This window comes from Protopterus annectens, chromosome 16.part0 (assembly GCF_019279795.1).
Source record: "Protopterus annectens isolate FY-2018-M chromosome 16.part0, PAN1.0, whole genome shotgun sequence".
In the NCBI taxonomy this organism is placed as follows: Eukaryota; Metazoa; Chordata; order Ceratodontiformes; family Protopteridae; genus Protopterus; species Protopterus annectens.
The window spans coordinates 80,297,808-80,310,661 of NC_056750.1; positions in this window are offsets into that span (position 1 = coordinate 80,297,808).

Here is a 12,854-nt window from a genome sequence, read left to right on the forward strand (position 1 = left end):
ATAAAGGCCCTAATGGTCATTAGCCTAGTACACACCTATGAACCTAAAGGCCCTAATGGTCATCCACCTAGTACACACCTATGAATCTAAAGGCTTTAATGGCCATTAGCCTAGTACACACCTATGAACCTAAAGGCCCTAATGGTCATTAGCCTAGTACACACCTATGAACCTAAAGGCCCAAATGGTCATTAGCCTAGTACTCACATATGAACCTATAGGCCCTAATAGTCATTAGCCAAGTACACCCCTAATGACCTAAAGGTCCTAATGGTCATTCGCCTAGTACACACCTATGATCCTAAAGGCCCTGATGGTCATTTACCTAGTACACACCTATGAACCTAAAGGTCCTAATGGCCATTAGCCTAGTACACACCTATTAACCTAAAGGTCCTAATCGTCATTAGCCTAGCACACACCTATGAACCTATAGGCCATAATGGCCATTAGCCTAGTGCACACCTATGAACCTAAAGGCCTTATGGTCATTAGCCTTGTACACGCCAATGAACTGAAAGGTTCTAAATGTCATTAGCCTAGTACACACCTATGAACCTAAAGGCCCTAATGGTCATTAGCCTTGTACACACATATGAACCTAAAAGCCCTAATGGTCATTAGCCTAGTACACACCTATGAACCTAAAGGGCCTAAATTTCATTAACGTAGTTCACACCTATGCACCTAAAGGCCCTAATGGCCATTAGCCTAGTACACACCTATGTATCTAAAGGTCCTAATAGTCATTAGCCGAGTAGACACCTATGAACCGAAAACCCTAATGGTCATTAGCCTAGTACACTCCTATGAACCTAAAGGCCCTAATGGTCATTACCCTAGTACAAACCTATGAACCTAAAGGCCCAAATGGTCTTTAGCCTAGTACTCACATATGAACCTATAGGCCCTAATGGTCATTAGCCAAGTGCACCCCTAATGACCTTAAGGCCCTAATGGTCATTCGCCTAGTACACACCTATGAACCTAAAGGTCCTAATGGCCATTAGCCTAATACACATCTCTGAACCTGAAGGCCCTAATGGTCATTAGCCTAGTACACACCTATGAACATATAGGCCCTAATGGCCATTAGCCTAGTGCACACCTATGAACCTAAAGGCCTTATGGTCATTAGCCTTGTACACGCCAATGAACTGAAAGGCCCTAAATGTCATTAGCCTAGTACACACCTATGAACCTAAAGGCCCTAATGGTCATTAGCCTTGTACACACATATGAACCTAAAAGCCCTAATGGTCATTAGCCTAGTACACACCTATGAACCTAGAGGCCCTAAAGGTCATTAGCTTAGCATACAGCTATGAACTTAAAGACCCTAAATGTCATTAACCTAGTACACACCTTTGAACCAAAAGGTTCTAATGGTCTTTAGCCTAGTACACACCTGTGAACCTAAAGGCCCTACTGCTCTTTACATAAGTACACACCTAAAAAGCTAAAGGCTCTCATGGTCATTAGCCTAGTACACACCTATGAACCTAAAGGCCCTAAATGTCATTAGCCTAGGGCACTCATATGAACCAAAAAGCCCTAATGTTCCCTAGCCTAGTACACACTTATAAACATAAAGGCCCTAATGGTTATTAGACTAGTACACACCTATGCACCTAAAGGCCCTAAATCACATTAGCTTAGTACACACCTATGAACATAAAGGCCCTAATTCTAATTAGCAAAGTACACACCTATAAACCTAAATGTCCTAATGGTCATTAGCCTAGTACACACCTATGAACCTAAGCACCCTTATGGCCATTAGCCTAGTACACACCTATGAAGCTAAAGTTCCTACTGGCCATTAGCCTAGCACACACCTATGAACCTAAAGGCCCTAAATTTCATTAATGTAGTACACACCTATGAACCTAAAGGCCCTAATGGTTTGTAGCCTAGCACACACCTATGAATCTAAAGGCCCAAAATCTCATTAGCCTAGTACACACCTATGAACCTAAAGGCCCTAATGGTCATTGGCCTAGTACACACCTATTAACCTAAGGCCCTAATGGTCATTAGCCTAGCAGACACCTATGAACCTAAAGTCCCTAATGACCATTAGCCTAGTACACACCTATGAACCTAATAGCACTAAAATATCATTAGCGTAGTACACACCTATGAAACTAAAGGCCCTAAATGTCATTAGCCTAGTACACACCTTTGAAACTAAAGGCCGTAAATATCATTAGACTTGTACACACCTATGAAACTAAAGGCCCTAAATTTCATTAGCCTTGTACACACCTATGACCTAAAGGACCTAATGGCCATTAGCCTAGTACACATCTATGAAGCTAAAGTTCCTAAATATTATTAGCCTAGTACACAACTATGAACAGAAAGGCCCTAATGGCCATTAGCCAAGTACACACTTATGAAACTAAAGGCACTAAAAATCATTAACCTAGTACACACCTATGAATCTAAAGCCCCTAATGGCCATTAGCCTTGTACACACCTATTAACCTAAACACCCAAATGGTCATTAGCCTAGTACACACCTATGAACCTAAAGGTCCTAGTAGCCATTGGCCTAGTACACATCTATGAACCTAAAGGCCCTAATGGCCATTAGACTAGTACACACCTATGAACCTAAAGACCCTAATGATCATTAGCCTAGTACACACCTATGAACATAAAGGCCCTAATGGTCATTAGCCTAGTACACACCTATAAACCTAAAGGCCCTAATGGTCATTAGCCTAGAACACACCTATGAACCTAAAGGCCCTAATGGTCATTACCCTAGTCCACACCTATGACTGTTAAGGCCCTAATGGTCATTAGCTTAGTGCACCCATATGATCCTAAAGACCCTAATGGCCATTAGCCTAGTGCACACCTATGAATCTAAAGGCCCTAATAGTCATTAGCCTACTACACACCTATGAACCTAAAGGCCCTAATGGCAATTGCCTAGAACACACTTTTGAACCTAAAGGCCCTAATGGTCATTAGCCTAGTACACACCTATGAACCTAACAGCCCTATTGTTCATTAGCTTAGTACACACCTATGGACCTAAAGGTTGTAATGGTCAGTAGCCTAGTACACACCTATAAACCTAAAGGTCCTAATGGTCATTAGCCTAGTACAACCTATGAACCTAAAGACCCTAATGGTCATTAGCCTAGTATACACCTATGAAACTAAAAGCCCTAATGGCCATTGGCCTAGTACACACCTATGAACCTAAATGCCCAATGGTGATTAGCCTAACACACACCTATGAACCTGAAAGGCGAAAATGGTCATTAGCCTAGTACACATATATGAACCTACAGGTCATAATGGTCATTAGCCTAGTACACCCCTATGGACATAAAGGCCCTAATGGTCATTAGCCTAGTACACACCTATGAACCTAAAGGCCCTAATGGTCATCCACCTAGTACACACCTATGAATCTAAAGGCTTTAATGGCCATTAGCCTAGTACACACCTATGAACCTAAAGGCCCTAATGGTCATTAGCCTAGTACACACCTATGAACCTAAAGGCCCAAATGGTCATTAGCCTAGTACTCACATATGAACCTATAGGCCCTAATGGTCATTAGCCAAGTACACCCCTAATGACCTAAAGGTCCTAATGGTCATTCGCCTAGTACACACCTATGATCCTAAAGGCCCTGATGGTCATTTACCTAGTACACACCTATGAACCTAAAGGTCCTAATGGCCATTAGCCTAGTACACACCTATTAACCTAAAGGCCCTAATCGTCATTAGCCTAGTACACACCTATGAACCTATAGGCCATAATGGCCATTAGCCTAGTGCACACCTATGAACCTAAAGGCCTTATGGTCATTAGCCTTGTACACGCCAATGAACTGAAAGGTTCTAAATGTCATTAGCCTAGTACACACCTATGAACCTAAAGGCCCTAATGGTCATTAGCCTAGTACACACATATAAACCTAAAGGCCCTAATGTTCATTAGCCTAGTACACACTTATGATCCTAAAGGCCCTAATGGTCATTAGCATTGTACATATGTATAAACCTAAAGGCCCTAATAGTCATTAGCCTAGTACACACCTTTCAACCTAAAGGCCCAAATGGCCATTAGTCTAGTACACACCTATGAACATAAAAGCCGAAATGGTCATTAGCCTAATACACACCTATGAACCTAAAGACTCTAAATACCATTAGCCTAGTGCACACCTATGAACATCAAGGCCCTAACTGTCATTAGCCTAGTACACACCTATGAACCTAAAGACATTCATGGTCATTAGCCTAGTACACACCTATTAATGGAAAGTCCCTAATGGTCATTAACTAAGTACACCCATATGAACCTAAAGGCCCTGATGGTCATTAGCCTAATGCACACCTATGAACCTAAAGGCCCCAAATTTTATTAGACTAGTACACACCTATGAACCTAAAGGCCCTAATGGCCATTAGCCTAGTACACACCTATGAACCTAAATGCCCTAATGGTCATTAGCCTAGTACACACTGATGAACCTAAAGGCCCCGATGATCATTAGCTTAGTTCACAACTATGTACCTAGAAACCCTAATGGTCATTAGCCTAGTACACACTTATGAACCTAAAGACCCTAATGACCATTAGCCTAGTACACACCTATGAACCTAAAGGCACTAATGGTCATTATCCTAGTGCACAGCTATGAATCTAAAGGCCCTAATGGTCATTAGCCTATAACACACCTATGAACCTAAAGGCCCTAAATCTCATTAGCCTAGTACACACCTATGAACCTAAAGTCCCTAATGACCATTAGCTTAGTACAAACCTATGAACCTAAAGGCCCTAAATGTCATTATCCTAGTACACACCTATGAACCTAAGACCCTAAATGTCTTTAGCATAGTACACACCTATGAACTTAGTAGCCCTAATGGTCATTAGCCTTGTACATTCCTATGACCCTAAAGGCCCTAAATGTCATTAGCCTAGTACACACCTATGAACCTAAAGTCCCTTATGGCCATTAGCCTAGTACACACCTATGATCCTAAAGCCCTAATGACCATTAGCCTAGTACACACTTATGAACCTAATTGCCCTAAACATCATTAGCCTAGTACACACCTATGAACCTAAGGACCCTAATGGCCATTAGCCTTGTACACACCTATGAAGCTAAAGGCCCTAATTGTCATTTGCCTAGTACACACATATGAATCTAAAGGCCCTAGTGGCCACTAGCCTAGTACACACCTATGAATCTAAAGGCCCTAATGACCATTAGCTTAGTACACACCTATGAACCTAAAGACTCTAATGGTCATTAGCCTATTACACACCTGTGAACCTAAAGGCCCTAATGTTCATTAGCCTAGTACACATTTATGAACCTAAAGGCCCTAATGGACATTAGCTTAGTACACACCTATGAATCTAAAGGCTCTAATGGCCATTAGCCTAGTACACACCTATGAACCTAAATGCCTTAATGGTCATTAGCCTAGTACACACCGATGAACCAAAAGGCCCAAATGATCATTAGCCTAGTTCACAACTATGTACCTAGAAACCCTAATGGTCATTAGCGTAGTACACACTTATGAACCTAAAGACCCTAATGGCCATTAGCCTAGTACACACCTATGAACCTAAATGCCCTAATGGTCATGAGCCTAGTACACACCTATGAACCTAAAGTCCCTAATGACCATTAGCCTAGTACAAACCTATGAACCTAAAGGCCCTAAATGTCATTAGCCTAGTACACACCTATGAACCTAAGACCCTAAATGTCTTTAGCATAGTACACACCTATGAACTTAATAGCCCTAATGGTCATTAGCCTTGTACATTCCTATGACCCTAAAGGCCCTAAATGTCATTAGCCTAGTACACGCCTATGAACCTAAAGCCCTAATGACCATTAGCCTAGTACACACTTATGAACCTAATGGCCCTAAACATTAGCCTAGTACACACCTATGAACCTAAGGACCCTAATGGCCATTAGCCTTGTACACACCTATGAACCTAAAGGCCCTAATTGTCATTTGCCTAGTACACACATAAGAATCTAAAGGCCCTAGTGGCCACTAGCCTAGTACACACCTATGAACCTAAAGGCCCTAATGACCATTAGCCTAGTACACACCTATGAACCTAAAGACTCTAATGGTCATTAGCCTATTACACACCTGTGAACCTAAAGGCCCTAATGGTCATTAGCCTAGTACGCACCTATGAACCTAAAGGCCCTAATGGTCATTAGCATAGTACACACCTATGGACCTAATGGCTCTAATGGGCATTAGCCTAGTACACACATATAAACCTAAAGGCCCTAATGTTCATTAGCCTAGTACACACTTATGATCCTAAAGGCCCTAATGGTCTTTAGCATTGTACATATGTATAAACCTAAAGGCCCTAATAGTCATTAGCCTAGTACACACCTTTCAACCTAAAGGACCAAATGGCCATTAGTCTAGTACACACCTATGAACATAAAAGCCGAAATGGTCATTAGCCTAATACACACCTATGAACCTAAAGACTCTAAATACCATTAGCCTAGTGCACACCTATGAACATCAAGGCCCTAACTGTCATTAGCCTAGTACACACCTATGAACCTAAAGACATTCATGGTCATTAGCCTATTACACACATATTAATGGAAAGTCCCTAATGGTCATTAACCAAGTACACCCATATGAACCTAAAGACCCTGATGGTCATTAGCCTAATGCACACCTATGAACCTAAAGGCCCCAAATTTTATTAGACTAGTACACACCTATGAACCTAAAGGCCCTAATGGCCATTAGCCTAGTACACACCTATGAACCTAAATGCCCTAATGGTCATTAGCCTAGTACACACTGATGAACCTAAAGGCCCCAATGATCATTAGCTTAATTCACAACTATGAACGTGAAACCCTAATGGTCATTAGCCTAGTACACACTTATGAACCTAAAGACCCTAATGACCATTAGCCTAGTACACACCTATGAACCTAAAGGCACTAATGGTCATTATCCTAGTGCACAGCTATGAATCTAAAGGCCCTAATGGTCATTAGCCTATAACACACCTATGAACCTAAAGGCCCTAAATCTCATTAGCCTAGTACACACCTATGAACCTAAAGTCCCTAATGACCATTAGCTTAGTACAAACCTATGACCCTAAAGGCCTAAATGTCATTATCCTAGTACACACCTATGAACCTAAGACCTAAATGTCTTTAGCATAGTACACACCTATGAACTTAGTAGCCCTAATGGTCATTAGCCTTGTATATACCTATGAACCTAAAGGCCCTAATCGTCATTAGCCTAGTACACACCTATGAACCTAAAGTCCCAAATGGCCATTATCCTATTACACGCCTATGAACCCAAAGGCCCTAATGGTCATTAGCCTAGTAAACACATATGAGCCTAAAGGCCCTAAATTTCATTAGCCTAGTACACACCTATGAACCTAAAGACCCTAATGGTCATTAGCCTAGTACACATCTATGAACCTAAAGGCCCAAATGATCATTAGCCTAGTACACACATATGAATCTACAGGCCCTAATTGTCATTAGCCCAGTACACACCTATGAACCTAAAGACCCTAATGGTCATTAGCCTAGTACACACATATGAACCTAAAGGTCCTAATGGTCATTAGCCTAGTACACACCTATGAACCTAAAGGCCCTAATGGTCATTAGCCTAGTACACACATATGAACCTAAAGGCCCTAATGGTCATTAGCCTAGTACACACCTATGAATCTAAAGGCCCTAATGGTCATTAGCCTAGTACACACCTATGAACCTAAATGCCTTAATGGTCATTAGCCTAGTACACACCGATGAACCAAAAGGCCCAAATGATCATTAGCCTAGTTCACAACTATGTACCTAGAAACCCTAATGGTCATTAGCCTAGCACACACCTATGAACCTAAAGGCCCTAATGGCCATTAGCCTAGTACACACCTATGAACCTAAATGCCCTAATGGTCATGAGCCTAGTACACAACTATGAACCTAAAGTCCCTAATGACCATTAGCCTAGTACAAACCTATGAACCTAAAGGCCCTAATGTCATTAGCCTAGTACACACCTATGAACCTAAGACCCTAAATGTCTTTAGCATAGTACACACCTATGAACTTAGTAGCCCTAATGGTCATTAGCCTTGTACATTCCTATGACCCTAAAGGCCCTAAATGTCATTAGCCTAGTACACACCTATGAACCTAAAGTCCCTTATGGCCATTAGCCTTGTACACGCCTATGAATCTAAAGCCCTAATGACCATTAGCCTAGTACACACTTATGAACCTAATGGCCCTAAACATCATTAGCCTAGTACACACCTATGAACCTAAGGACCCTAATGGCCATTAGCCTTGTACACACCTATGAACCTAAAGGCCCTAATTGTCATTTGCCTAGTACACACATATGAATCTAAAGGCCCTAGTGGCCACTAGCCTAGTACACACCTATGAACCTAAAGGCCCTAATGACCATTAGCTTAGTACACACCTATGAACCTAAAGACTCTAATGGTCATTAGCCTATTACACACCTGTGAACCTAAAGGCCCTAATGTTCATTAGCCTAGTACACACTTATGAACCTAAAGGCCCTAATGGACATTAGCTTAGTACACACCTATGAATCTAAAGGCTCTAATGGCCATTAGCCTAGTACACACCTATGAACCTAAATGCCTTAATGGTCATTAGCCTAGTACACACCGATGAACCAAAAGGCCCAAATGATCATTAGCCTAGTTCACAACTATGTACCTATAAACCCTAATGGTCATTAGCATTGTACACACTTATGAACCTAAAGGCCCTAATAGTCATTAGCCTAGTACACACCTTTCAACCTAAAGGCCCAAATGGCCATTAGTCTAGTACACACCTATGAACATAAAAGCCGAAATGGTCATTAGCCTAATACACACCTATGAACCTAAAGACTCTAAATATCATTAGCCTAGTGCACACCTATGAACATCAAAGCCCTAACTGTCATTAGCCTAGTACACACCTATGAACCTAAAGACATTCATGGTCATTAGCCTAGTACACACCTATTAATGGAAAGTCCCTAATGGTCATTAACCAAGTACACCCATATGAACCTAAAGGCCCTGATGGTCATTAGCCTAATGCACACCTATGAACCTAAAGGCCCCAAATTTTATTAGACTAGTACACACCTATGAACCTAAAGGCCCTAATGGCCATTAGCCTAGTACACACCTATGAACCTAAATGCCCTAATGGTCATTAGCCTAGTACACACTGATGAACCTAAAGGCCCCAATGATCATTAGCTTAGTTCACAACTATGTACCTAGAAACCCTAATGGTCATTAGCCTAGTACACACTTATGAACCTAAAGACCCTAATGACCATTAGCCTAGTACACACCTATGAACCTAAAGGCACTAATGGTCATTATCCTAGTGCACAGCTATGAATCTAAAGGCCCTAATGGTCATTAGCCTATAACACACCTATGAACCTAAAGGCCCTAAATCTCATTAGCCTAGTACACACCTATGAACCTAATGTCCCTAATGACCATTAGCTTAGTACAAACCTATGAACCTAAAGGCCCTAAATGTCATTATCCTAGTACACACCTATGAACCTAAGACCCTAAATGTCTTTAGCATAGTACACACCTATGAACTTAGTAGCCCTAATGGTCATTAGCCTTGTACATTCCTATGACCCTAAAGGCCCAAAATATCATTAGCCTAGTACACACCTATGAACCTAAAGTCCCTTATGGCCATTAGCCTAGTACACGCCTATGAACCTAAAGCCCTAATGACCATTAGCCTAGTACACACTTATGAACCTAATGACCTAAACATCATTAGCCTAGTACACACCTATGAACCTAAAGGCCCTAATTGTCATTTGCCTAGTACACACATATGAATCTAAAGGCCCTAGTGGCCACTAGCCTAGTACAAACCTATGAACCTAAAGGCCCTAATGACCATTAGCTTAGTACACACCTATGAACCTAAAGACTCTAATGGTCATTAGCCTATTACATACCTGTGAACCTAAAGGCCCTAATGTTCATTAGCCTAGTACACACTTATGAACCTAAAGGCCCTAATGGACATTAGCTTAGTACACACCAATGAATATAAAAGCCCTAATGGTCATTAGCTTAGTACACACATATGATCCTAAAGGCCCTAATGGTCATTAGCCTTGTACACACCTATGAACCTAAAGGCCCTAATGATCATTAGCCTAGTACATACCTATGAACCTAAAGGCCCTAATGGTCATTAGCCTAATCCACACCTATCAACCTAAAGGCCCTAATGCTCATTAGCTTAGTACATATCTATGAACCTAAAGGCCCTAATGGTCATTAGCCTAGTACACACCTATGAACCTAAAGGCTCTAATGGTCATTAGCCTAGTACACACCTATGAGCCTAAATACCCTAATGGTCATTAGCCTAGTACACACCTCTGCATTTAAAGGCCCTAATGGTCATTAGTCCAGTCCACACATATGAACCTAAGAGCCCTAATGGTCATTAACCTAGTACACACTTATGAACCTAAAGGCCCTAATGGTCATTAGCCTAGTTAACACATATGGACCTAACAGCCCTCATGGTTATTAGCCTAGTATGCACCTTTGAACCAAAAGGCCCTAAATGTCATTAGCCTAGTACACACCTATGAACCTAAAGACCCTAATGGTCATTAGCCTAGTACATACCTATGAACTAAAAGGCCCTAATGGTCATTAGCCTTGTACATTCCTATGAACCTAAAGGCCGTAAATTTCATTAGCCTAGTGCACCTATGAACCTAAAGCCCTATTGGCCATTAGCCTAGTACACACTTATGAACCCAGTGGCTCTAAACATCATTAGCCTAGTGCACACCTATGAACCTAAAGACCCTAATGGTCATTAGCCTAGTACACACATATGAACCTAAAGGCCCTAATGGTCATTAGCCTAGTACACACCTATGAACCTAAAGGCCCTAATGGTCATTAGCCTAGTACACACCTATGAACCTAAAGGCCCTAATGACCATTAGCCTAGAAGACTCCTATGAACTTAAAGGCCCTAATGGTCATTAGCATTGTACACACCTATGAACCTAAAGGCCCTAATGGTCATTAGCCTAGTACACACCTATGAACCTAAAGGCCCTAATGGTCATTAGCCTAGTACACACCTATGAACCTAAAGGCCCTAATGGGCATTAGCCTAGTCCACACATATAAACGTAAAGGCCCTATTGGGCATTAGCCTAGTACACAACTATGAACCTAAAGGCCGTAATGTTCATTAGCTTAGTACACACCTATGAATACAAAGGCCCTATGGTCATTAGCTTAGTACACACATATGATCCTAAAGGCCCTAATGGCCATTAGCCTATTACACACTTATGAAGCTAAAGGCCCTAATTGTCATTTTCCTAGTACACACATATGAATCTAAAGGCCCTAGTGGCCACTAGCCTAGTACACACCTATGAATCTAAAGGCCCTAATGACCATTAGCTTAGTACACACCTATGAACCTAAAGACTCTAATGGTCATTAGCCTATTACACACCTCTGAACCTAAAGGCCCTAATGTTCATTAGCCTACTACACATTTATGAACCTAAAGGCCCTAATGGACATTAGCTTAGTACACACCTATGAATCTAAAGGCTCTAATGGCCATTAGCCTAGTACACACCTATGAACCTAAATGCCTTAATGGTCATTAGCCTAGTACACACCGATGAACCAAAAGGCCCAAATGATCATTAGCCTAGTTCACAACTATGTACCTAGAAACCCTAATGGTCATTAGCGTAGTACACACTTATGAACCTAAAGACCCTAATGGCCATTAGCCTAGTACACACCTATGAACCTAAATGCCCTAATGGTCATGAGCCTAGTACACACCTATGAACCTAAAGTCCCTAATGACCATTAGCCTAGTACAAACCTATGAACCTAAAGGCCCTAAATGTCATTAGTCTAGTACACACCTATGAACCTAAGACCCTAAATGTCTTTAGCATAGTACACACCTATGAACTTAATAGCCCTAATGGTCATTAGCCTTGTACATTCCTATGACCCTAAAGGCCCTAAATGTCATTAGCCTAGTACACGCCTATGAACCTAAAGCCCTAATGACCATTAGCCTAGTACACACTTATGAACCTAATGGCCCTAAACATTAGCCTAGTACACACCTATGAACCTAAGGACCCTAATGCCCATTAGCCTTGTACACACCTATGAATCTAAAGGCCCTAATTGTCATTTGCCTAGTACACACATAAGAATCTAAAGGCCCTAGTGGCCACTAGCCTAGTACACACCTATGAACCTAAAGGCCCTAATGACCATTAGCCTAGTACACACCTATGAACCTAAAGACTCTAATGGTCATTAGCCTATTACACACCTGTGAACCTAAAGGCCCTAATGGTCATTAGCCTAGTACGCACCTATGAACCTAAAGGCCCTAATGGTCATTAGCATAGTACACACCTATGGACCTAATGGCTCTAATGGGCATTAGCCTAGTACACACATATAAACCTAAAGGCCCTAATGTTCATTAGCCTAGTACACACTTATGATCCTAAAGGCCCTAATGGTCTTTAGCATTGTACATATGTATAAACCTAAAGGCCCTAATAGTCATTAGCCTAGTACACACCTTTCAACCTAAAGGACCAAATGGCCATTAGTCTAGTACACACCTATGAACATAAAAGCGAATGGTCATTAGCCTAATACACACCTATGAACCTAAAGACTCTAAATACCATTAGCCTAGTGCA